At 49.9% G+C, this 26,906-nt stretch overlaps 1 protein-coding gene across 16 annotated transcripts in view; it reads right to left on the bottom strand.

Moving 5' to 3' along the window:
* GATAD2A (GATA zinc finger domain containing 2A) overlaps positions 1-25,975 on the bottom strand; it is a 123,028-nt gene extending 97,053 nt beyond the window's left edge. For 8 of the 16 annotated variants that reach the window (XM_065535343.2, XM_074026557.1, XM_065535347.2 and 5 more), the window contains exon 1: positions 25,632-25,975. The gene's annotated coding sequence lies outside the window, so the exon portion shown is untranslated. Of the gene's footprint in view, positions 1-4,281; positions 4,627-25,631 lie in introns of those variants that run through there. The other 8 variants (XM_074026553.1, XM_074026555.1, XM_074026554.1 and 5 more) reach the window with 2 other exon arrangements.
* Between the last annotated feature and the right edge of the window lie 931 nt (positions 25,976-26,906).

The following is a 26,906-nucleotide window of genomic DNA, read 5'->3' as shown; positions in this document are numbered from 1 at the left end:
CCTGAAGATATTCTATTAGGGTAAATTCCTTTGTCTTCTAAAAGACTAACCTACATTTCCATCAGACAAAAAGAGGTCACAAATATAGTCTGGAAAGCACAAGGTGGGGGAAGGGAAAGAGGCCCACGGTCCGACACTCTCTTGACAAAAAAGTCCCAGAACCTGTTTGAGGGGATGCTGGGGAACCCATGCTCGAGCGGGATCTGTCCCCAGTGGTACCTTTGTTTCTGACAGCACGGGTCTCACTACTTCCACCTCGCCGCAACCACCAACCACTTCAAGATCTGTCTTTTTTTATCTCAACCTTCTTAATACACTGCCTTCCTAATTCCATTCAAAAACATACCTTTGCACAGTTAGCACTTAAGTCCTGTTAACCTGAAAGACCCACAGTCTGAGGCCAGAATGTGGAAAGTCACCTCCCAAAGCAGCTCAGATAACTCAAAAGCATCCATTCTAACAAACGACCACACTTAGCAGGCAGCATAGTTCTGTCAGCCTCAAACTATAACACTGCCAACTCGTTCTTCTGGTTCTGCTGCACTTCCCAACCAGACAAGGGTTAGGAGGAAATCCCAGGGATGCACTATTACCCCAGGACAGCTGCTCGGGAAGACTTCACCCACTCACCTATTTCATAATCTTCCTAGTTTTCTACAACCAGCATAAATTAACTCAATTACAGGGGGGGAAAGGTCTAGAGAAAATAGCCCTGCCTGTTCCATTTGATGGCACAGAAACACCCCGAGTCCAAGCAGATAGTTCTTCAGACAAGCATCTGAGCTGCCCAGGCTTTGAAGTGTCAGTACGTGCTAATGATGGTCCTTAACAAAATTCGTGGTAAAGGCCATTACATTTTTGTCTCTGTTGGGAAATGACATAGCCAAGACTCTGCTGGTCATTCTTAATTTTCTTCCAAGAGAACAAACACCAAAAAAGCCGCCAACATTTCAAGAATGGCTTTACAACTTTCCCAGCCACATTCTTCAGAGGCATCCTTTAGTCATCTGCTGTCTTAAGACCCAAAGAGGTCCCAGCTGTGAGCCTCACTGCACCAGCCCTTGCCTTATCCCCTTCAAGAGGGTCCCCCTACTTGTTCTCTGACCCGAGTAGGAGAAAGGCCCTTTCGGGCTCACCAGGTCACAGTGTCCTTCTCTCCTTGATCCCGGTAAGTTTCCCCACGTTTATGAGATTAATTACGACTCCTGGCCCACTAATCTCACTATAAACTCCACTGAGCAGGGATTCCTAGCAGTGTCAGAGGCACAGTATGCACTCTGATATTTGTTGAATAAATCAATCTAGAAATTACTACTTGCAATGCCAGAAATTCAGAGAATAAATGATGCAAAACAAGTCAGAGGAGCTACTGAAGAGCTGAAAATTAGAGCATTTAAAATACGTTTCCTCATTAAAAACATACACACATGCAAAATACAGAGACACTAAAAAGTTTTCTAAAAAAAACCATTGCTGGGCCGGGCGCGGTGGCTCACGCCTGTAATCCCAGCACTTTGGGAGGCCGAGACGGGCGGATCACGAGGTCAGGAGATCGAGACCATCCTGGCTAACACGGTGAAACCCCGTCTCTACTAAAAAATACAAAAAAACTAGCCGGGCGAGGTGGCGGGCGCCTGTAGTCCCAGCTACTCGGGAGGCTGAGGCAGGAGAATGGCGTGAACCCGGGAGGCGGAGCTTGCAGTGAGCTGAGATCCGGCCACTGCACTCCAGCCTGGGTGACAGAGCGAGACTCCGTCTCAAAAAAAAAAAAAAAAACCATTGCTAATCCTAATGTGTAGACCTTTATTGACATTTTGGTACAAATCCTTCCAGGATTTTTTCCTACTGAAAGTAGCATTTATTTCTCCCTCACTATCAAAATATAAGATTATAGGATTTGCCAAATGATACTGCATTAATAGAGATGACTTGACATTTTAAAAAATGATGTCATCTGAGTGGAAACAACAAAGCATCCGCCAGGCGCGGTGGCTCACGTCTGTAATCCCATCACTTTGGGAGGCTGAGGTGGGTGGATTACGAGGTCAGGAGTTCGAGACCAGCCTGGCCAGCACGGTGAAATCCCATCTCTACTAAAAATACAAAAATTAGCAGGGCATGGTGGCGCACACCGGTAGTCCCAACTACTCAGGAGGCTTGAGGCAGGAGAATTGCTTGAACCCGAGAGGTGGAAGTTACAGTGAGCCGAGATCACGCCTCTCCAGACTGGGTGACAGAGTGAGACTCTGTCTCAAAATAAACAAATAAACAAAAAACACACTGCATCCAAATCACTAAATCACAAGTCTTCCCATTCTCTACAGCCCTTCCAAGATGAGAAGCAATCTTCATAAAAACCGGCTTCAGAATTTTAGGAGACAAATTAGAAATGAAAGATGAAGAAGAGGAGAGAGTAAGTGAAGACAGAGGATACAGAAAATCCCTTGCAAATTTCCCACACTCTATTAACTGTTTCCTCTAGAAAAGGGCCAACTTTTCTGAGTCCAAAGCTGAAGAAGAGAATGCAAAATAACAACTAACTCTGTGGTTCAGCTCCTTAAAATCCAGCTGGTAACGCTGCTCCACTAGAACAAAGCAGGGCTAGCATGGTGTCCCCATGTCACCAGATTATCCCCTACCTCCACGAACAGAGGTGCCCTGGAGCCTGGACAAGAAAATGGCCTTGTGTTTTAGAAGCGCCAGAGAAACGCTCAGTGGGATTCGCAAACTGCAGCATTTGTGGGCTCTAGAGCACCAAGTACGGGCTGCCTGGCTCGGCCGCTCTACTAAGAGGCCTTGAGCAAGCCGCCTGGCCTCCAGAAGCCCCAAATTCCTCACCTGTAAAGCGCAGATAATACTCCCCTACTCCCGAAGGGATTGTTATGAGCACTGAATATGTCTGTGCAGGGGAGCTTAGCACACAGTAGGCACTCAAACCCGAGGGTTAGTATGAGCTATCAGCCCTCCACAGCTTGTGGTCAGGTCTGACAAACTTCTGCTTAGCATATGTTAACAAACTGGTGCCAGCAAACATTATTTCATGTAATCTAGTTTAAAAGAAAACTTGTAAAGATTACCAGAAAACTAAGTAAGTCAACAGGACTACAGTCCGATACTGTAGTCCAACCCGCACAGAGGGCTGTCTGTCTCTCAGTTTCTGTGCTGCCACAGCCAGGAGGTGTCACTGTGTGAATGGGCACACAGAACCAGAGATGTTACCAGCACTATGTACTCCAAGAAAACTGAAAGAAGTAAACCGGTAGGAAGAGAGAAAATTAAAGGCACAAGTGACTCACTCGGACTTTGATCCAAAGAATCCAAAGCTCTTTAGATAAGGATGAACTATACACCCAAAGACGTGAAGTCAGACCTACAAAATTTTGCCCTGTGCAAAATTCTCAGGGCAAAAACACGCACCTAAGGGTTGTCAATCACTTCCTAAGGGAGGGGTCACCACTCATTTCTGGGTCTCAGTGTGCGCACACTCCAAGTGTCCGTCAGGCTCTCAGCCTGGGCCCTGCCCATAAGCCTTTCCTTGTTGAAGTGATCAATTCCGATTCTTGGCAATAATCCTTTTAAAAGGCCAGCTGCCGCTGTCTAGTCACTGATGCCGACCCACTCCAGGTGGGAAAAAAGAAATCAATGGAGCCACCGCCCAGATGGGGAGGCAAATTTAAAGTGTTGGGCCTTGAGAAAGGCCGGAGAACAGAGAGGGGGAAGGGTCCCGCGGCTCCCGGGGGTCAGGCAGGAAGGGCGCGAGCTGGGGGAGGGCCGGCCCTCCAGGCGTGGGCGCGCGGGGACTCTTATTCTGACACGGGATCGGCCGCCGCCGCCGCCGCCGCGGGGTTCAGCGTCGCTGCCCAGCCCGCCCCGGGACCCCCGCCCTTGAGCGGGACCCCCGCCCCGCGCGCCCACGTGCCGTCTTCCCGCCGCCTCCACCCGTCCCGACCGCTCCGAAGAGGCACCCCGCGGCCCAGCCCTTCCCCCGACCCCGCAGGAAGCGCAGGACGGAAGCGGGGCGACGCCGCGACTTTCCGGGACCCCCGCCCCGCCCGGCCCCCACGTGCCCGGGCCGCCTCGGGGCGAGGAACTTTCCAGGGCAGCGCAAGAAGACACTCCCAGAATACAAGGAGTAGAACTCGGCTCGCTCTCACTTTTCCACGCTCAAGCGGGGGTCCCTCACAGCCCCCCGAGGCCCCGACCCTGCGCCGCCCGCGCCGCTCCAGTCTCAGCCGCGCGTCCCCGGCCCCCGCCCCCCGCCAAGTTTGGTCCAGAACTTACCGGGCCGCGGGTCGGCCGGGCCCTAGGGCAGCGCGCAGGTTAGTGGGGCTGCGGGTCCGGGGTCGCCCGCGGGGCCGGGCGGCGGAGGGGCCGGGGGCGCCGGACCGCGCGCGCTCGTTCCGCCTGTGGGGCCGCCCGGGCCCGCGGCGCTCGCTCCGCCGGTCCGCCCGCCCGCCCGCGCCGCCGGCCAGATAATGCGCCCCTCGGCCGCACACATGGAGCCCGGCGCCGGCGTCACCGCCCGGGACATGCGCACCAGGTCAGCGCGCCCGGCCCGCGGCCCCCAAAACACCGGGGAGCTCTTAAAGGCGACGCCGCCCGCCCGCGCCCGGCTGGGCGGGGCCCGGCGACCGAGGGGCGGGGCCTGACGAGAAGGGAGGAGCTCGGAGGCGGGGCTCCGGGCGTAGAAGGCGGGCCCCCGAGTTAGGGGGCGGGGCCTGCCGGTACCGCCCCGGAAGCACCGCCCCTCTCCGGCGCGCTCCCACGCGACACCTCGCTGGGCGCGCTGGTTTCCCACGCGGGCTCCGGCTGGCTCCCTCCCCGCCGAGTACCAGCGCCTTCCGCAGGCCGAGGGGTCGTGGCCAACTCACCGGCGGCAGAGCCGGGCGGGCCGCACCCAAGGCTGACTCACGACGCGCTCACCGCTGACCTCGCGCCAGCTGAGCTGGGCGACCTCAAGCAACTCAGGGTTGCCTCTGAAACGCGGGTTAGAATGTCACTCCCGCGGGGTCGTCACGCGGAAGCTGTTTGGGAACTTCGGCCCCGGTGTCTATGGGGAGGGCGGGTGTGGGTCGGCTGAACGATCACTTCTCCAGCGCAGTGAACAGAGTTCTACAAAGAAAGCTCCAGACCCACGCACCTCAAGACACTCGGGGACGACTGCTCTCCCTCTCTAGTTACCTCCCAATCTGCCCTCGTGCCTCTGGGAGGTGAAACCCCCTCAAGAAAGCAAATCTGCACCCTTTCCTCTCCAGTGACGAGGAGGAAACACAGGAGACAGAATGAAAGCCTGAAAGAGAATGGACTTTGGAGATGTTAAACTACATAAAGCGGAATACAATTTCAATAGGGAAAATATCAAGTTCATGGAAAATCTACTACCACAAGAAGGCTCTCAGCCGGGCGCGGTGGCTCAAGCCTGTAATCCCAGCACTTTGGGAGGCTGAGACGGGCGGATCACGAGGTCAGGAGATCGAGACCATCCTGGCTAACACGGTGAAACCCCGTCTCTACTAAAAAAATACAAAAAACTAGCCGGGCGAGGTAGCGGGCGCCTGTAGTCCCAGCTACTCGGGAGGCTGAGGCAGGAGAATGGCAGGAACCCGGAAGGCGGAGCTTGCAGTGAGCTGAGATCCGGCCACTGCACTCCAGCCTGGGCGACAGAGCGAGACTCCGTCTCAAAAAAAAAAAAAAAAAAAAAAAAAAGAAGGCTCTCAATGCCAAAATCAGGTTTTGAGGAATCCCCAAAACCGCCTCTTTTCATAGTGTTTTAAAACAATTCCTGATGAGACACCTAGACCACTCCTGAAGAGTGGTGGTGACATGCTTTATCGCATACCCTAATACATCTATATGTACAACTGAAACAAAAGTTTCACCAAACATAAATTTACCACATGCAATGTACTGTTTTCTTTTTTTTTTTTTTTTTTTTAAGACGGAGTCTAGCTCTGTCGCCAGGCTGGAGTAGTGTAGTGGCACTATCTCGGCTCACTGCAACCTCCACCTCCCAGGTTCAAGGATTCTCCTGCCTCAGCCTCCCTAGTAGCGAGATTTACAGGCGCGTTCCATCACGCCCGGCAAATTTTTTTGTATTTTAGTAGAGACGGGGTTTCACCATGTTGGCCAGGATGGTCTCCATCTCCTGGCCTCGTGAGATCCGTCAGCATCGGCCTCCCAAAGTGCTGGGATTACAGGCGTGAGCCACTGCGCCCAGCCTGTACTATTATTTTCTTTCTTTTTTTGTTTTTTTTTTTGAGACGGAGTCTTGCTCTGTTGCCCAGGCTGGAGTGCAGTGGCTGGATCTCAGCTCACTGCAAGCTCTGCCTCCTGGGTTTATGCCATTCTCCTGCCTCAGCCTCCCGAGTAGCTGGGAGTACAGGCACCTGCCACCTCGCCCAGGGCTAGTTTTTTATATTTTTTAGTAGAGACGGGGTTTCACTGTGTTAGCCAGGATGGTCTCGATCTCCTGACCTCATGATCCACCTGTCTCGGCCTCCCAAAGTGCTGGGATTACAGGCTTGAGCCACCGCGCCTGGCCTGTACTGTTATTTTCTATTCTACTTCATTTGAAAAGAAAATCAATGTAATGCCCAACAATGACTGGGTCTCAACTGCAAACCTGAAAAACGCTTCATGTAGAACAAGTTTTATAAATTGTTTTCTAAAAAGAAAACAAAATTGTTTTTCTCCTGTATGTCCCCTTAAACAGAGAGTCAAAAAAGCTCCTTTCTAATCCTATGTTCAGTTCTACATACAATTGTCAACTTTTTGTAGTTGATTCCACCCTGCCACCTCCCACCCCCACACACACACACCGCCCTGCCCCCCAAAATCTTCCCACTACTTAATGCAACATCTGGCACAACCTCCCCTAGGCCAAAAGAGAATTTAACCTAAAAATGATACAAAATACAAACTGTTGACTCCCAATCACTTTCCCTGACCCAGTTATGTCACTAATTTGCTTTGCTTTGCTACAAAGAAATTCAAATGTTCAAATTCAGAAACCAAACAAACAAGTCTTATTCTCAAACAGGTGACTAGGTATAGGAATTCAGAGAGCTCCCTGATCCCAAGTGCAAGGATAGTTTAGGGCAAATATCCAGGTTTTTCACCCTAACATGGTGGCTGTATATTTTGGGAACTCCTTCATGCTACGATGATTAATCAGATGATATTAAAGCAATACAAGCAAACTATTACCTCACTGCCCCTCACCTGGGTCTTGATTAATGTCAATTTAATTAACTACAAACAGAGCAAAGTGTGGTCAGGTGGGAGACCTGAGACTTGAGACAGATATACAGATTCCAGAGTTTGAGCTGGCAAGCCCTGTGTGAGTCACCAAGGTGACAACCACCTTTTTTTTTTTTTTTTTTTTTTAAGAGAGAGGCATCAACTGCAACATATTAACGACACACCCCTGTGGACTGAGGGGTGCACTGGTGACAGGGCCTGCTCTAGAGGGCAGTACCAACTTCTCAGCCAGGGAAGTCAGATGGGGGGTATGAGGGGTGCAGGGTATGTAGGTGCGGTGAAATAGCTACAGGGCTACAGCGTTTATTTCTGTCATAGGAAGAGAGGGCCAGGCGGGTAGATGGCAAGTGACAGTGAATCCAGATCTGCTTGGGGTCCCATAGGCTCAGGTTGGGTGAATGCTGAGGCTGTTTGGATTAAAGACCTTTTAGCCTCAGTGCCCAGTGCTGGACTAAACAGCAAATAGTTCAGCCGGGTGATTATGAAATATGACGCAATTGCCTTCAGATGCCATACTAAAGCTGAAGAAACTAATTAAGAAACAACTAGGGCTAGAACCATGTTTTCTAAAAGTTTTCTCCTTGCTCTGAAAACAAGATAGTCAATACTTAGTGCTGGCAGGACACAGTGGCTCACATCTGTAATCCCAGAACTTTGGGAGGCCGAGGCATGTGGATCACCTGAGGTCAGGAGTTCGAGACCAGCCTAGTCAACACGGTGAAACCCTGTCTCTACTAAAAATACAAAAATTAGCCAGGCGTGGTGATGTGCGTCTGTAATCCCAGCTACTCAGGAGACTGAGGCAGGAGAATCACTGAACCCAAGAGGCAGAGGTTGCAGTGAGCCAAGATCGCGCTACTGCACTCCAGCCTGGGTGACAGAGCCAGACTCCGTCTCAAAAAAAAAAAAACCTTAGCGATAGCAGTTGTTAATAGTGTATTTCTTTTTTTTTTTTTTTTTTTTTTTTTTTTTTTCAATGAGACAGAGTCTCACTCTGTCACCAGGCTGGAGTGCAGTGGTGCGATCTTGGCTCACTGCAACCTCCAACTCCCAGGTTCAAGAAATTCTCCTGCCTCAGCCTCCCGAGTAGCTGGGACTACAGGCATGCGCCACCATGCCCAGCTAATTTTTTTGTATTTTTAGTAGAGATAGGGTTTCACCATGTTGGCCAGGATGGTCTCAATCTCCTGACCTTGTGATCCGCCTGCCTCAGCCTCCCAAAGTGCTGGGATTACAGGCGTGAGCTACCGCACCCGGCCCAATACTGCACTTTCAAAACACCTGTTATTTAGTTAAAATTTTCTTCCAGGCTGGGTACAGTGGCTCACACCTGTAATCCCAGCACTTTGCGAAGCCAAGGTGAGAGGATTGCTTAAAGCCAGGAGTTTGAAACCAGCTGGGTCAACATGGTGAGACCCCCATCTCCATAAAAAAAAAAAAAATTAATTGGCCGGGCGCGGTGGCTCAAGCCTGTAATCCCAGCACTTTGGGAGGCCGAGACGGGCGGATCACGAGGTCAGGAGATCGAGACCATCCTGGCTAACACGGTGAAACCCCGTCTCTACTAAAAAATACAAAAAAACTAGCCGGGCGAGGTGGCGGGCGCCTGTGGTCCCAGCTACTCGGAGGCTGAGGCAGGAGAATGGCGTAAACCCGGGAGGCGGAGCTTGCAGTGAGCTGGGATCCGGCCACTGCACTCCAGCCTGGGCTACAGAGCGAGACTCCGTCTCCAAAAAAAAAAAAAAAAGAAAAAATTAGCCCAGCATGGTGGCACATGCCTGTAGCCCCTGATACTCAGGAGGCTGGGGCAGAAGGATCACTCAAGTCCAGGAGTTTTAGCCTGCAGTGAGCCATGATTGTGCCACTGTACTCTAGCCTAGGTGACAGAGTGAGACCCTATCTCAAAACAACAAAAAAAAATTTCCAAATTCATTTTAAACATTATTGTCTTTCATAGACCAAACCCCACTAATAATAGCTAGGCCTCCTTCTACCTTAACTACAACAAAAATAGACTAATGATCTTTCAAGTGTACTCTTAAACTTCTAAACACCACCTGAGCCTGTCTCTATACAACCGAGGGACTGAGGAAAAGAAATTGGGGCCAAATTCCATGTTCACGTCTGCTTTTATGGCAGAAATTGGCCAAAGGCTCCAAACTAGTATGGAACTACCGAAAAAGAGTAGCATCACCTACTGAATGTTCAAGGTACTGTACTTTTTCTTTTTTTTTTTTTTTTGGTACTTTTTCAATCAGAAAATTTATTCGAAGTTCTTGGTGGAAACATACAAGATGACTTATGTGATAAATGCTGATCGACAACTGAGAGATCACTCCTCCCAAGGGTTTTGCAGCCCAAGACGCCAGAAGCTGACAGGCTGGTGCCACTGAAAGACACAAAATGATTTCAATGCAGAAAATGTATTCATAAGACTGAAGAATTAGCCAAGCACGGTGGCTCACACCTGTAATCTCAGCACTTTGGGAGGCCAAGGAGGGTGGATCACGAGGTCAGGAGATCGAGACCATCCTGGCTAACACTGTGAAACCCTGTCTCTACTAAAAATACAAAAAATTAGCTGTGCATGGTGGCATGCGCCTGTAATCCCAGCTACTCGGGAGGCTGAGGCAGGAGAATCGCTTAAACCCGGGAGGCAGAGGTTGCAGTGAGCCAAGAACATGCCACTGCACTCCAGCCTGTGCAACAGAGGGAGACTCCGTCTCAAAAAAAAAAAAAAAAAAAAAAACACGCCAAGTTTTTTTTCTTTTAATCACCTTTATGAAAAATGAGCACTGACTACTTTTTTTTTTTTTTGAGACAGAGTCTCACTCTGTTGCCCCAGGCTGGAGTGCAATGGCGTCATCTTGGCTCACTCCAACCTCCACCTCCTAGCGTCAAGCGATTCTTGTGCCGCAGCCTCTGGACTAGCTGACACGACAGGCGTGTGCTACCACACCAGCTAATTTTTGTATTTTTAGAAGAGACAGGGTTTCGCCATGTTGGCCAGGCTGGTCTTGAACTCCCAGCCTCAAGCAATCCTCTGCCTCCCAAAGTGCTGGGATTATAGGCAGGAGCCACCACACCCAGCCCTGCTTTTGTACTTTGCATTCTTAGTACTCTAAAGTTTAAAACTATAAGTTTAGGGACAATATAACAACAATCTCTAAGGCAGGATCATTTTAAAGTTTCTTATTTCACCCCAAATTCATGTTTACATGGTGAGATTACAATGAAATTGACTGGGAAAGGAAAGGAAAAGAAAAGATTAATTATTAAGTGATTTTGATTTCCTTAATACTTTGATACTCTTGATTCTTCAGGGAGGGACCAGAAAATAGCTATAGGGACTCTTACAGTGATGCTTTATGAAAAACACAATACTTCCAATGCATCACCACTGCTACAAGAGTCATCTTTGCATTCACAACATTCTCACACTAGATCAGGAGTCCGTGGGACATGGGTCAGCAGCCCCCATTGTCCCCATCACCATCGTTTATGCTGAAAAGCTCCCTGAAACACAGCTCTCTAGGGATGGTCCACTTTGTCAACTGTGTTTGTTTTGAATGTCGTCTCTAACCACAATTCGTTACGCTCAGTGTTTCTGCAGCACAGGGTTCAGGCTCCATCTGCAGTTAGGCTCTGTCCAGAGGGAGTCTCTGTGTGGCCCTGGCACTGTCCTGCTCCAGGGTTCTGAGCACAAATGCTCCCCTAAAGGGTTAAGCACAAACTGCTCAGAAGTGCTGTCGTGAACCGGAAGTGTATCTCCCACTCTGTCTTCATCTGCCATGTGTCACTAGTTGGCAAGGAATATCTCTTTTGTGTCTACATATGGTTTAAAAACATTCCCACCTAATTTGGATCAATTTTAAGGCTTGAATAATCAGGAAGTAAACTGTTTTCTATGAATTAAAGATTAAAAAAAAAAAATTCAGAAAAATACCAGGAAAAACAAAAAGGCTATATGACAGCCTTGAGTCTAGAGATCAGCCTATTCAAACCCCCCAAGCAGGGAAAGAGTATTGTTAGTCACATGATCAGTCTAATAAATATCCTTAGTTGGACATGCAGAAAAACGTATTTTTAAAACTTGGCATCTATTTCACACCCTACTCCCCATTTGTTAATTGGCAGATCTGCCAATTTAGGAAAACATTCCTCCCCAATGTTTTCCTAACAGGATGCATACACCCCAAACCCCCCATTTATAGTGAAATGCCCGTAATTTATTAAAAAAAAAAACACAGGTGGAATGCCTTTCTACTTTGTTTTCTCTTTCACAGCTTGATAATAACAACCATGCCCTCTTACATGCCCATGTAATCAGGTCTCTATCTAACCAATTCCTGTTTTGGGAAGACTAAGATATTTATTTCAAATTTAGGTCAAAAAGTTAACCTTGAATAGAGACAATTTGAGAAGTTAAAGATAAAGGCTAAAGTTTGAAAATGCAGTGAAAGTTTAGAAATTGGCTGGGCGAGGTGGCTCACACCTGTAATCTCAACACTTTGGGAGACCCAGGCGGGCGGAACACTTGAGCCCAGGAGTTCCAGACCAGCCTGGGCAACATGGCAAAACCCCATCCCTGCAAAAACGAATGCAAAATTTAGCAGGCTTGAGCTCGGGAGGTCGAGGCTGTAGTGAGCTGTGTCACTACCGCTGCTGCACTCCAGCGTGGGTGACCAAATGAGACCCTGTCCCAAAAAAAAAAAAAAAAAAAAGTAGGTTTTTGTTTGTTTTTTTGAGATGGAGCCTCACTCTGTCATCCAGGCTGGAATGCAGTGGCATGATCTCAGCTCACTGCAACCTCCACCTCCCAGGTTCAAGCAATTCTCATGCCTGAGCCTCTCAAGTAGCTGGGATTACAGGCATCAGGCATGCACCACCATGCCTGGCTAATTTTTGCTTTTTTTTTTTTTAAACAGAGTCTCACTCTGTTGCCCAGGCTGGAGGGCAGTGGCGTGATCTCAGCTCACTGCAACCCCTGATGCACAGGTTCAAGCAATTCTCCTGCCTCAGCCTCCCAAGTAGCTAGGATTACAGGCACCCGCCATCGCGCCCAGCTAATTTTTGTAGTTTTAGTAGAGACAGGGTTTCACCATCTTGGCCAGGCTGGTCTTAAACTCCTGACCTCGTTATCCACCTGCCTCGGCCTCCCAAAGTGCTGGGATTACAGGCGTGAGCCACCATGCCCGGCCTAATTTTTGTATTTTAGTAGAGACGGGGTTTCACCATGTTGGTGAACTCCTGACCTCAGGTCATCCGCCCACCTCGGCCTCCCACAATGTTGGGATTACAGGCGTGAGCCGCCACACCCAGCCGAAAGTTAGTTTAAATTGTTCTAGGCTGGGCAGTGTCTCATGCCTGTAATCCCAGCACTTAGGGAGGCCAAGGTGGGAGGAGTCCTTGAGCCCAGAAGTTCGAGACCAGCCTGGGCAGCACAGTGAGACACTGTCTCTAAGACAAAGTTAAAAAATAACATTAGCTGGCCGGGAGTGGTAGCTCACGCCTGTAATCCCAGCACTTTGGGAGGCCGAGGCTGGCAGATCACCTGAGGTCAGGAGTTGGAGACCAGTCTGGCCAATATGAAACCCCATCTCTACTAAAAATGCAAAAATTAGCTGGGCGTGGTAGCACATGCCTGTAATCCCAGCTACTCAGGAGGCTGAGGCAGGGGAATTGCTTGAACCCAGGAAGTGGAGGTTGCGGTGACCCAAGATCGCACTCCCACTCCAGCCTGGGCAGTTGCCCACTGCACTCCAACCTGGGCAACAAGAGAGAGACTTCATCTCAAATAAATAAATAAATAAATAAATAAATAAATAAATAAGGTAGGGTGTGGTGGGTCACGCCTGTAATCCCTGCAGTTTGGGAGGCATGAGGCAGGCAGATCACCTGAGGTTGGGAGTTCAAGACCAGACTGACCAACATGGAGAAACCCCATCTCTACTAAAAATACAAAATTAGCCAGGCATGGTGGTGGATGCCTGTAATCCCAGCTACTCAGGAGGCTGAGGCAGAAGAATCACTTGAACCTGGGAGGCAGAGGTTGTGGTGAGCCAAGATCGCGCCATTGCACTCCAGCCTGGGCAACAAGAGCAAAACTTTGCTTAACTAAATAAATAAATAAATAAAATTAGCCTGGCATGATAGCATGTGCCTGTAGTCCTAGTTATCTGGGTGCTGAGGCAAGGGGATGGCTTGGGCCTAAGAGTTCAAAGATGCAGTGATCATGCCAGTGTACTCCAGCCTGGGCAACAGAGCAAGACTCTGTCTCAAAAAAAACAAAAAACTGTTCTGAAGTATTAAGAATTCTAGACCGGCTTAAATGATAACAATTCTCAAAGGAAAAAGTCAGAAGCAGACCTGAAGTCTGTTTTCTTGAAGCTTCTTTGGAGGTTAATGTCTACATATACAGTATACCATTACAGAGTCTAGATGGCTGATTTCACTGGCCATCATTGCTTCCTGATTGAAAATGTTTACTGAAAGCTCAATTTAAGGCCCGGCGCAGAGGCTCACACCTGTAATCTCAACACTTTGGGAGGCTAACGCAGGCGGATCGCCTGAGGTCGGGAGTTCGAGACCAGCCTGACCAACATGCAGAAACCCCATCTCTACTAAAAATACAAAATTAGCCTCATTACACATTACTCATTCTCCTGCTGAGGCAGGAGAATCACTTGAACCCAGAAGGCGGAGGTTGCAGTGAGCTGAGATCGCGCCATTGCACTCCAGCCTGGGCAACAAGAGTGAAACTCCGTCTCCAAAAAAAAAAAAGTTCAATTTAAATACTATTTTGAGTTTAATCTTGGATCCTACTATAGCACATTTTAACTTTCTACCTTTGGAAGAAATTTTTGACTTTTCTTGCCAAAGTGATCAGTTCAAACTCTGACTTTTAGAACAGCATAACCTCCTCAGGTCAAGGGAACTCACTTGGCTGTTTTCACCTCCAGGTCCCTGCCTGTGCCCATGCTATGCCTCTTCTCAGAATGCCTAGTGACTTAAGAAACCTAACAGCCGGGGGCAGTGGCTCACACTTGTAATCCCACACTTTGGGAAGCTGAGGCGGATGGATTATGAGGTCAGGAATTCGAGACCAGCCTGGCCAACATGGTAAAACCTCGTCTCTACCAAAAATACAAAAATCAGCCCTGCATGGTGGCCTGTAATCCCAGCTACTCGGGAGGCTGACGCAGAAGAATGGCTTGAAGCCATGAGGCGGAGGTTGTAGTGAGCTGAGACCGCGCCACTGCACTCCAGCCTGGGTGACAGAGCGAGACTATCAAAAAAAAAAAAAAAAAAAAGAAGAAGAAGAAAGAAAGAAAAAAAGAAAGAAAGAAAAGAAAGAAAGAAACCTAACAAATAGGTTGCGCACAGTGGCTCATGCCTGAAATCCCAGCACTTTGAGAGGCCGAGGAAGGCGGATCGCCTGAGCTCAAGGTTTGAGCCTTTTTCCCAATTACCCCATCACATTTCCTGAGGCACTGCAAGTCCATATGGAGAGTACAGTAAGGTGAGGCTGTGGGGGTTAAAGCTACAATGAACTAAGGGATCTCACTGGGAAAAATCAACCACTCCAGGAACTTCCAGATCACTGGCCTTCAGACATGCCCAGCCTATTGGCCCAGTGTCAACTGGTTTGTTCTTGGGCAGTATTAACACCCACAGATTGTTGTCCAAAGTCAGGTGCCAACCTCAAGAGAAACAGTCACTCTAAATATGATTCTTTATTTATTTATTTTTTTTTTTTTTGAGACGGAGTCTCGCTCTGTCGCCCAGGCTGGAGTGCAGTGGCGCGATCTCGGCTCACCGCAAGCTCCGCCTCCCAGGTTCACGCCATTCTCCTGCCTCAGCCTCCCGAGTTGCTGGGGCTACAGGCGCCCGCCACCTCGCCCGGCTAGTTTTTTGTATTTTTTAGTAGAGACGGGGTTTCACCGGATTAGCCAGGATGGTCTCGATCTCCTGACCTCATGATCCGCCCGTCTCGGCCTCCCAAAGTGCTGGGATTACAGGCTTGAGCCACCGCGCCCGGCTATTTTTTTTTTTTTTCAGACAGTTTCGCTTTTGTTGCCCAGGCTGGAGTGCAGTGGCACGATCTCAGCTCACTACAACCTCCGCCTCCCGGGTTCAAGCGATTCTCCTGCCTCAACCTCCCTAGTAACTGGGATTACAGGCGCCCACCACCACGCCCAGCTAATTTTTTGTACTTTTAGTAGAGACAGGGTTTCACTATGTTGGCCGGGCTGGTCTCAAACTCCTGACCTCAGGTGATCCACCCACTTCAGCCTCCCAAACTGCTGGGTTTACAGGCATGAGCCACCGTGCCTGGCTCCTAAATATGATTCTTTAACAACTACCTTTACTAGGCATCTACAACAGTCTGGCCGTTTGCTGTATGCTTACAAACAAACCAGCCCACAAATGAGGATTTGAGTTTAATTTTGAGGAAACTGAGGCTCAGAAAGAGTAGGCCATTTGAAGTTAGGCTATTTTTCTAAGGTCACATGCCAGCAAGTGGTAGGATCAGGATCAAGCCCAAAGTTTTTTGGCTATAAAGTTTCTATGGCATAGGTCCTCCCACAGTACTTTTATAAAGCAAAAAGCTGTAAGTAACTACAAACCATTCTTCCAAAGCACACTCTTCCTGAAGGACCTATCTACTGTCAGCTTCTTTAAGTTCCATACACATCTCCAGGCAGCTCTTGGTGCAGAAGAGTTCCCGAGGGGAACACTGTGATAATATAACAAGAAACCATCTTTTTCGCCACCCTGCCAGATAAACCTCTGAGTCTGTGGGTGTATTAGTTGAGACCCCAAAACTGGCAAGTACAGGTCCACTGGTGGCTCCCAGCTCTGACAAAACGGCTTACTAAGGAAAAAGGGGGAACTTGAACCTGTTTTCTTTCTTTTTTTTTTTTGAGACAGAATCTCGCTCTGTCGCTCAGGCTGGAGTGCAGTGGCATGATCTCAGCTCACTGCAAACTCCGCCTCCTGGGTTCAAGTGATTCTCCTGCCTCAGCCTCCAGAGTACCTGGCATTACAGGCGTGTACCACCACACCCAGGTAGTTTTTACATTTTTAGTAGAGACGGGGTTTTGCCATGTTGGCCAGGCAGGTCTCAAACTCCTGGGCTCAAATGATCCGCCTGCCTCGGCCTCCCAAAGTGCTAGAATTACAGGTGTGAGCCACCACGCCTGGCCTTGAACATATTTTCTGTGCTCAACTTGGAGCCCAAGAACTCTGCCTGTAAGAAGGGAGAACAGGAAGTCAGGAGGGAGCAAGCATCCACTTCCCAAGGGCAGCAGAGCCCAGAGGTGGGAGCCTGGTCACATGCACAGTTGCATTACTTTTCCACGCCCACTTCCGGCATGGGCCTGCCTCTCCACCTCCGGAGTCAGAACTTGGGTGGAAGGAAAAAAAAGACAACCAGAAACTCTCCTTCTAACAGCCTCCCTCTTGCCCTCAAGGCTGTGCCCAAAATGAATATCCCGCCTTGCTCTCCAATCCCACCTCTCGCAGATACACTTAGTTAAGAAAAGCACCTGTCAAATCTAAGACTTCCAGCCTTGCCCAACATAAAAAAGTGTAAACAGCATCTTCCCAGTCCCAGTGTAAGAGGAAAGCCTAGGCTGGGAGCAGTGGCTCACGCCTGTAATCCCAGTACTTTGGGAGACCGAGGCAGGTGAATTTCCTTAGCTTAGGAGTTCGAGACCAGCCTGGGCAACATGATGAAACCCCATCTCTACTAAAATACAAAAAATTAGCTAAGCATGGCAGTGTGCCGCCTGTAATACCAGCTACTCGGGAGGCTGAGACAGGAGAATCTCTTGAACCTGGGAGGCAGAGGTTTTAGCGGGCCAAGATCGCACCACTGCACTCCAGCCTGGACGACAGAGCGAGACTCCACCTCAAAAAAAAAAAAAGAAGAGGAAAGCCTAAGCAGAGGGAAATCCATGCACCAAGAGTCTACTCCATCCTGGCTAACATGGTGAAACCCCGTCTCTACTAAAAATACAAAAAACTAGCCGGGCGTGGTGGCGGGCGCCTGTAGTCCCAGCTACTCGGAGGCTGAGGCAGGAGAATGGCGTAAACCCGGGAGGCGGAGCTTGCAGTGAGCCGAGATCGGGCCACTGCACTCCAGCCTGGGTGACACAGCGAGACTCCGTCTCAAAAAAAAAAAAAAAAAAAAAAAGAGTCTACCAATACACAACAAAGCAGTCATCTACTGGAAATCTCATTATTCCTAAATCACCACCAACACCCAGGCAGCCCCAGCTTATCTGAATGTTTTTAAGATTTCAACAAGGGAAGAGCTTTCAGAGCGGTTTATCACTTTGTGTAATATGCATTGCCATGAAGAAATGCCCCAGGATTCCAAAAACACACCACCACTGACTTCAAGAAAGGCAAACTCAGCCAGGCATGGTGGCTCCCGCCTGTAATCCCAGCACTTTGGGAGGCCAAGGCGGGAGGATTGCTGGAGCTCAGGAGTTCCAGACCACCCTGGGCAACATGGTGAAACACCCATCTCTACTAAAATACAAAAAATTAGCCAGCCGTGGTGGCAGTTGCCTGTAACCCCAGCTACTAGGGAGGCTGAAGTAGGAGAATCACTTGAACCCAGGAGGTGGAGGTTGCAGTGAGCCGAGATCGAGCCACTGCATTCCAGCCTGGGCGACAGAGGAAGACTCTGTCTAAAAAAAAAAAAAAAAGAAAGAAAGAAAGAAAGACAAACCTGAAAATACCCCCTACCATGACCATTCTAGTTTCTCTCGTTTCTCCAAGATTACAATCACAGTGGTCATGAATCAACTATCGCCAACAATCAAGTAGGAAAATGCCATAATTTCTGTCTCCTTTTAGAGACAGGAAACAGGAGCCCAGTGAGGAAATTAAAGACGTAGTGAGGTTTCACTTCTACACCTCCAAGAAACTCCACCTGAAGCTCCCAATGAGGGTAGCTGCAGCACTTAGGGATATTCTCATGAAACCTCACAATATTCTTTCATTCATTTGCTTGTTTATTTGTCTGCAACTAAGATGTATGCTCCTGGAAGGCCAACTGTGTCAGTCCTGCTTACTGCCAGACCCCCCTCACCAAGCATGAAAACGTTTTATCTTAGGCATGAAAATGTTGCTCCTGAATTATTTGTTGGCATAGGAAGTTATATGGGCCAAAAGATTCAACACTTTCTAATTTTTAATGTAATGTAAATTGCACTAGAAAACAAACACACACCATACCTTATGGCCACACAAGTAAAGCTCTTATTTGAGTGTTCACTTGTCCCTTATAAGTCAAAAAAAAAATTTTTTTTTTTTTTGACACAGAATCTTACTCTGTCACTCAGGCTGGAGTGCAGTGGCCTGATCTCAGCTCACTGCAACCTCTGTCTCTCAGGTTCAAGCCATTCTTGTGCCTCAGCCTCCCGAGTAGCTGGGATTACAGGCCTGCGCCACCACGCCCAGCTAATTTTTGGATTTTTAGTAGACAGGCTTTCGCCATTTTGGCCAGGCTGGTCTCAAACTCCTGACCTCAAGTGATCCCCTGCCTCAGCCTCCCAAAGTGCTAGGGTTACAGGTGTGAGCCACTGCGCCTGGCCCCTTATAAGCCAATTTAAAAGAATAAACTTGGCCAGGCGCAGTGGCTCACGCCTATAACCCCAGCACTTTGGGAGGCTGAGGCAGGTGGATCACCTGAGGTCAGGAGTTCAAGACCAGCCTGGCCAACATGGTGAAACCCTGTCTCTACTAAAAACACAAAAATTAGCTGAGCACAGTGGTGCACGCTTGTAATCCCAGCTACTGGGGAGGCTGAGGCAGGAGAATGGCTTAAACCCAGGAGGTAGAGGTTGCAGTGAGCCAAGATCGTGCCACTGCACTCCAGCCTGGATGACAGAGCAAGATTCTGTCTCAATAAAAATAAAAAAATAAATAAAATAAAAAAAACTTAGCCAGGAGCAGTGGCTCATGCCTGTAATCCCAGCACTTTGGGAGGCTGAGGCAGGTGGATCACGAGGTCAGGAGTTCGAGACCAGCCTGGCCAAGATGGTGAAACCCCGTCTCTACTAAAAATACAAAAATTAGCCAGGCATGGTGGTGGGTGCCTGTAATGCCAGCTACTTGGGTGGCTGAGACAGAGAACTGCTTGAAGCCAGGAGGCAGAGATTGCAGTGAGCCAAGATCGCACCACTGCACTCAAGCCTGTGTGACAGAGTGAGACTCCGTCTGAAAAAAAAAAACACAATAAACTTGGGCTGGGCACTGTGGCTCACACCTATAATCCCAACACTTTGGGAGGCCAAAGTGAGAGAATCACTCAAACTCAGGAGTTCAAGACCAGCCTGGGAAACATAGCAAGACCCGGTCTCTACAAAAAATACAAAATTAGCCGGGCATGGTGGTGCGTGCCTGTGGTCCCAGCTACTCAAGAGGCTGAGGTGGGAGGATCACTTGAGCCCGGAAGTCAAGGCTACAGTGAGCTGTGATTGCACCACTGCACTCCAGCCTGGGTGACAGAGCACAAGACTCTGTCTCAAAAAAAAAAAAAAGAAAAAGAAAGAAAAGGAAAAACTCTTATTCAAAAGACACAACAGCATAAACAAAGGCAGTCAAGTTGCAGAGAGGATGAAGTCAAACTTAATACTAGAAATCAAAAATAACACCATCCATTCATTTGGATGGAATCACTTGACACGGTAGTTATTTCCCAATTCCAAAAGAGGTCAGTTTCTTTCTTATCATCAAGATCCCACAGGGATTTAATGCCCCCAGTGCTGTCTCCAACAGGAAGGAAACCCTGACTTCCCTAGCTATTTCAGTTCCATAAATCAACAGTTTTTACCGTCCAGAGTTAGAAGCTGGGCAGTGTTTGGACCCACATGCCTTTTAGACCTGCCCACCAACAGACGACCACATTACATTACATCTAATAAATGTACCTAGATCAATATCATTTCTAACTATCCAAGGTTTTTTATTGCTGTAAGGATCCTTCAAGTAAAAAAAATAAGTTTAAAAAACTTCCTGTTAGATAGAGACGTGGTGGTGGCGCCACCATCCACCAGAGTGAAGTCTGTGGCACATAAGAGACATAGCATAATTTTGAAGGGGAGAGTGATCCCTTTGAAGTTGTTTACCTTAGTTCTTATATTTTAAATATTATAAATTTTGCTCCTTTCCCATGTAATGGAATAACTGTCCTTAAAAGAATTGAAAGAAATTTAAGATTGATGGATATTTATTTGCTTCAATACCAAAGTCAGTGTATGTCTGTACATGTGTGTATGAAAGAGAGAAAGAAAGAAGGAGAGAAGGAGGAAGAGAGAGAGTTTATTTCCAGGAAGAAAACAAACAAACAAAAAAAACCCAAAACCCTTTCTTCAAACGTAGGAGCAGCCCACCAGGGGCCTAGCTCAGATTTTCACCCATTATTTCCTCCTGGGTTTTAGCCGTCAGGGGCAGAATGCCATCTGTTCCCATACTAGTAAGTGAAGAAGGCTGGGCCTAATTTACCAGCCATGATTCTACGGCTTTCACTAATTGTTAAGAAAAAATCCTCTAAAAAAAAAATTTTTTTTTAATGTCCTGTCCACTCCCCTCTATTCCACTGCCCCCCGACCCCTGCCCCAGCCTCTAAGCTGAGTTAGCATCTCCACAGCCCTCTGGGCCTTGGGAGCTTGAGGTGAATTCTGATCTCCTTGTGGGCACTAAGCCACACACTGGCCCTCTCAAAGTACTATTATTGTGTGGCGTCAAATGCCTTTGTACATCACTTTCCCAGTCTTTTGTCCCCAAATCTGATCTATTACAATGAAAGAACGGCTCTTCTTTCAAGGTTCTAAAGTGTAAGAACAGATCACTCACCAGGTAACTGCTGGACTCACTCACTCAAGCAGTCTCATCATATGCATATGATCCCTTAGGCATACATAGTTCATCTATTTTTTTCTTCCCACAATTCTTCAAGTTCATTATAATCTTCTATCTTGCCTGTGGTCTAATTAGAGTAATACATCTCCCTACTTGCCCTTAATTCACAAATTACCCCATTTTACAGGGGGAGACGCCAAGGCCAAGAGAAACACAAACGCCCTGCCACACAGCAAATCCATCTCACATCTGGTATCAGAACACAGAAAACTCTTGCTAAGAGACTCAGTGGGGGAGTGGGTTTTCCAAGAGACATACCAAGTTTCTTTCTCTTCGGGCATTTTTAGCCTTGGCAGAATATCAAGCGCTTTCTGGTCTGGGAGTCCAGGCCAGGACCCTAATCTCATGAGCACAACAAGCAGCCTTTACTGCACACCAACCATGTGCCGGGAGCTGTGCTGTCCACCTCCAGTTTATTACCTCAGATTCATTCATTCATCCATCTAGGAAGCACCTCCCATCATCAGTAAGCACCTTGACACACATTCACAGCAATGTGTTCCCTCAAATATTTAATAACATGCCAATTTTGTGCCATCACTTGTCCAAGGTCACATAACTAAGAAGGGCAGCACCAGAATCTGAACTGGGTCCTTCTGACTTCAAAGTTGTCCATTTCCTTTTTAACATCCCATCTGCTGGTCCTATAGGTTTTATTAAAAATAATAGGTCAGTCGCAGTGGCTCACGCCTATAATCCCAACACCTTGGGAGGCTGAGGCGGGTGGATCACTTGAGCTCAGGAGTTCGAGACCAGCCTGGGCAACATGGTGAGACCCCCGTCTCTACCAAAAATACAAAAATACAGCCGGGCGTGGTGGCATGCGCCTGTGGTCCCAGCTACTTCAGAGGCTGAGGTAGGAGGATCACGTGAGCCAGTGGGGCAGAGGTTGCAGTAAGCCGAGATCGCGCCACTGCACTCCAACCTGAGTAACAAAATGAGACCCTGTCTCAAAAACATAAAATAAAATAGTAAATACGTGCAGGCACTTCCCTACCCTCAGGCACTTCTCTACCCTCATCTCAGTCCCAAGCTCCCCACCATCTTTCCCTTCCCCTGAGGGCAGTGCCTACAGCTGACCAGGAAGAGGCAGGAGAAGAGCAACCAAGTCTGCAGCAGCCTCCTGCCTGGACTTGACTTAGCCCAGCAGCAGAGGGCCCAGGAAAGTCTCCAAGCACTTCTCCCCAGAAGAAAATAGCTCGAGTTGAAACTTGTGTCCACATGGTCCACCGACAGATTTAGAACTCAAATTATAGCCTCGGCAGGAGTCTTCACAAAGGACTCAAATTAAGCAAGACCCAGATGGAAACGAACAGGAGAGAGACTGCCCTCAGTCAAACTGTAAAGTGAACTGCAGTTCCAGTGGAGTCAGAGGGAAGAACTTGTTGAAATGCTAAAGCAAACACTAGTGCAGCCCATACTTCAGAACTCCACTTCAGTCAAACGCTCCCCACGTTTTTAGCTTGAGACTTGTGCGTGGACACGAAGTGGTTACAAGTTACTCAGGTTTCAAACCGAGTTCATTCCTGTCCTTTGGACCATCTCTCAATGCCAGCATTCATCTACTTGGGCTCCACAGAGCTCTGCGTTTGGCAAAGCAGATAAAATTAGCTACTGAACTTGGAATCCAGGGTGGGCCATTAAAAAAAGTACATGAGATGTGTAAATGCCACGTAAAAAGTTCCTTTTGGGCCAGGCCAAAATCACCTAAAACTTACAGAAATCCTGTCCCTTGCCTCCCTTCCCCTGTTTCTGGATCTAAGGTGACCCATTTCCTGCTTCTTGCTCTGTCTTTCAAACCAAAGTGGCCTATGAACTAGGGATCCTATTTGATCGAGGGTTGAATCAGGGGATCTCGGGAGAGAAAATGCAACAGGAAGAGATAAAGGAGAGTTTTCTTCTCCTTTCTATTTTGATTTTTTTCAGCGGGGGGAGGGAAAGTTAAGTTATAGTATGCAGAGGGAGGACTGAGGGATGGGACAGGAAGTGGGTCACTCCCACAGCTTGACAGTGTGATAATGGGGATACAATGTTTCTCCCTTGTCCCATTTGTCGTCACAAAGGCGTGACAACACTGTGATGGCCCCACGACTGGAAAATTGAGTAACTAAGGTGGTCATCTAGTAGCAGCTCCTGCTCCCCCAAATCTAGCAGATCTTAGAGGCACATGAGGAAATCATGCTTTTTGCCTCTCTGTCCCCGACTTTCCCCTCCAGCCACAAAATCCTCCAGGCCCCTGGAAACCAAAATAAAAGTCCAGAGAATACCCCTAGAGTGGCAACAAAGACTGAAGAAGGGGTACATTTCCGCTCTCTTCCTCCACAGTTGGGGGAAGTGGGTGCCACAGACAGAAAGAGGAGAAGCTTCATATGAGTGCTCCAAGGATAAATAAAGAGTTTCTCCCTTAGAAAATCAGGAGGAGCCGGGCGCGGTGGCTCAAGCCTGTAATCCCAGCACTTTGGGAGGCCGAGACGGGCGGATCACGAGGTCAGGAGATCGAGACTATCCTGGCTAACACGGTGAAACCCCATCTCTACTAAAAAATACAAAAAACTAGCCGGGCGAAGTGGCGGGCACCTGTGGTCCCAGCTACTCGGGAGGCTGAGGCAGGAGAATGGCGTGAACCCGGGAGGCGGAGCTTGCAGTGAGCTGAGATCCGGCCACTGCACTCCAGCCTGGGCGACAGAGCCAGACTCAGTCTCAAAAAAAAAAAAAAAAAAAAAAAAAGAAAATTAGGAGGAAAGCCTCTAGTAAGAGGGAATACTCTCAGGCAAGTGGGAGGGAACCCCATGGAATTCAGACAGACCCCTCAGAGAAGTGAAGAGATCCAGTGTCTCCCATCAGGAGAAGGGATATCTTGAAAAAGGGGAGACACACTTCAGAGATGTGAGGAGTCTACAGGAGTGGGATATTTCAAGTTAAGGGGAGATACTGGGGACCCCTCAGAAAATTGCAGTATACATAGAGTATAGAAGAAATAGAAAAGTAGGATACTGGTAAAGTAGGGGTATACCTCAGATAACTAATGATCCGGTCAGATGGGCATTTCAAAGAAGTGGGGGACCCCCTCAGGAAAGTGAAGGCACTCATCAAAAAGTAGGGGGGCCAGGCGCGGTGGCTCACACCTGTAACCCCAACACTTTGGGAGGCCAAGGTGGGTGGATCGATCACCTGAGGTCAGGAGTTCGAGACCAGCCTGGCCAACATGATGAAATCCCCTCCCCACAAAAATACAAAAATTAGCCGGGCGTGGTGGTGGGTACCTATCGTCCCAGCTACTAGGGAGGCTGAGGCAGGAGAGTCGCTTGAACCCAGGAGGCAGAGGTTGCAGTAAGCCCAGGTCGTACCACTGCACTGCAGCCTAGGCGACAGAGTGAGATTTTCTGTCTCAAAAAAAATAAAATAAAGGGGGACAAGTCAGAAAAGCAGGACCACAGCTCAGAGAAGCAGGGGTGGGGAGCTTCCTACAGAGAGGTAGGGCTTCCTCCAAGAAGCTGGAATGTCTTCTTAAAAGAGGGGTCCCCCAGGGAAGAAGGGATTCCCCAGGAATCCACAAAAGGTGGGGGATCCCTCAGAGAAAGTATAGCCTAATAGAAGCAGGGGTCTCCTTAGAGGAGTGAGGATAGGGTCTTAGAGAGGCCAGGGCCCCTCAGAGAAAGGGGGGGACCCTCAGAGAGGCAGAGGGTCGCTCAGATGGGGATTCCCCTCAAAGAGGCAGGGGTCCCTCAGAGAAAGGGACTCCCCTCAGAGGCAGGGGTCCTCAGATAGGAGGGGGCCCCTCAAAGGGGTGGGTTCCTGAGAAAAGTAGAGGGACCCTCAGAGAAGAAGGGAGTCCCCTCAGATAAGCGGGAATCCTCAAAGAGTTGGGGATCCCCAAAGAAGGGAGTTAGTTCCTCTCAAAGGCAGGATTCCTTAGAGAGGTGGGGGTTCCCTCCGGCAGGGGTCCTCAGAGAGGCGGGGGGGGCCCCTGATAAGGGGGAATCCCTTAGAGAAGCAGGGTCGCCTAGAGAGACAGGGCTCCCCTCGGAGAGACGGGGGTTCCCTAGAGATGAGGTCCCCTAGAGAGGCGGTGATCCTCTAGAGAGGCGGGGGTCCCCTAGAGACACGGGGTCCCCTAGAGAGGCGGGGATCCTCTAGAGAGGCGGGGAGCCTCTAGAGAGGCAAGGAGCCTCTAGAGAGGCAGGATTCCCCTAGAGAAGCGGGGTCCCCTGCCTGAAGAGATGGGGGTCCCCAAGAGAGGCGAGGGTCCCCTAAAGAGACGGGGTCTCCTAGAGAGGCGGGGGGCCCCAGAGCAGGAGGCTCCCCTGAGAGGGAGGTCCTGTGGAGAAGGGAGTCCGCTCGGCGAAGGTAGTGCGGGAGAAGCGGAAGCCCCAGAGAGCCCGGGGCACCGGAAGCCGGGGACCAGCCAGCGGCGCCTGCCCCTTACTCACCGAAGTTGCTCGGCGCCCTCGCCGACGGCGGCCGGGACACGGGACGGCCTCGGGCGGCGCAGTCCGGTCAGGTCCTGTGGCGTCCCGCGGAGGCGACTCCCTCAGGTGGCGCCCGCGGCGGCTGCGGCGGCGGCGGCAGCGGCGACAGGACAGACGACCGACCGACCGACTGCGCGGGCGGCGCGGGGCGCGCTCGGGCGGCGGGGGTGCGCGTGCGCGCGCCGGGGCGCTGACCCCGGGCGGGAGGAGCCGCCGCGCCGCGCTCAGAGCCGCCGCTCGGTCTCGCGGCTCAGACTCACACTGAAATTGCCCGCTTCACAGCCCGGCTTCCCCGGTTGCTAGGCAGATTTCGCCTCGCATACTTCCGGGTTGAGGCGCGTCTCTCCGAGTGAAGGCGCCACAAGCCAATGAGGTCCAGACAGGACTCTCAGGACCCGCACCCCATAGAAGGTGTGGCCAGCCTCATGACAGACAGCGCATGACGACCAATGAGCGCGCGGGCCGGCTGGTTCTCGGGATCGCGCCGCCGGCCGGGGCGGGTCCGAAGAGGCGGGACGGAATGACTGACAGGCATCCTGCCAATGGTAGATGGGAGCGGGCCGCAGAGCCACTGAAGGCCATGCAAGGGCGGGACTTAAACTTCGGGGCGGGAACCCCGCGAGGGGCGGGGCCTAGGGGGACGCGTTAATTCGTGGCCGGCTCGCTGGGACCCCGGAGGGCGGATCGCCTGGGCCACCCGGCGGCCGGCAACTGGCTGGGCAGGGGGTTCCCCGCAGTGCTCTGCAGGGGCGCCCCACCCATAATGCACCGGAGGCGGCCTGGGCCTGGCGGGCGTGGGGCGGCTACGCAGGGCTGCGGGCGGCGCCTCTGAGGAGCCCGGGCGCGTCGTGGCCTGGCAATGTTTCTAAGGGGCTCCGGTGGCCCCGCGCTCTTTCTGCCTCGTCTTGTGCTTCGACCCTCTCTATTCTGGAGAATCTTGGAGATTCTGAGAAGACTCTGCTTCGGGATTCTTTTCCCTGGCCCCCGTTCTGAGGAGGATCTTCGGGAATCTGCCCCGACCCCTCTTCTGAGAGAGTTTGGGGGGTTCCTTGCCCTGCCCGCTTTTCTGAGGACAATTGCCGGGATCACGATTATGTTGTAGATTCGGGCCCCTAGCTCTGTTCCCTAAGAAAACATGGGAGTTCGGGATCCCTTAGGAGCATTTGGGGAATCCAGGGTCCACCGCCTTTTCCGAGGAGTATTTAGGGCACATCCACTCCTTTTCTAAGTACTCTT

The sequence above is a fragment of the Macaca fascicularis genome, chromosome 19 (assembly GCF_037993035.2).
Source record: "Macaca fascicularis isolate 582-1 chromosome 19, T2T-MFA8v1.1".
Classification (NCBI taxonomy): Eukaryota; Metazoa; Chordata; class Mammalia; order Primates; family Cercopithecidae; genus Macaca; species Macaca fascicularis.
The sequence above is the reverse complement of the archived record's forward strand: the minus strand, read 5'-3'. Positions and strand labels throughout refer to the sequence as shown.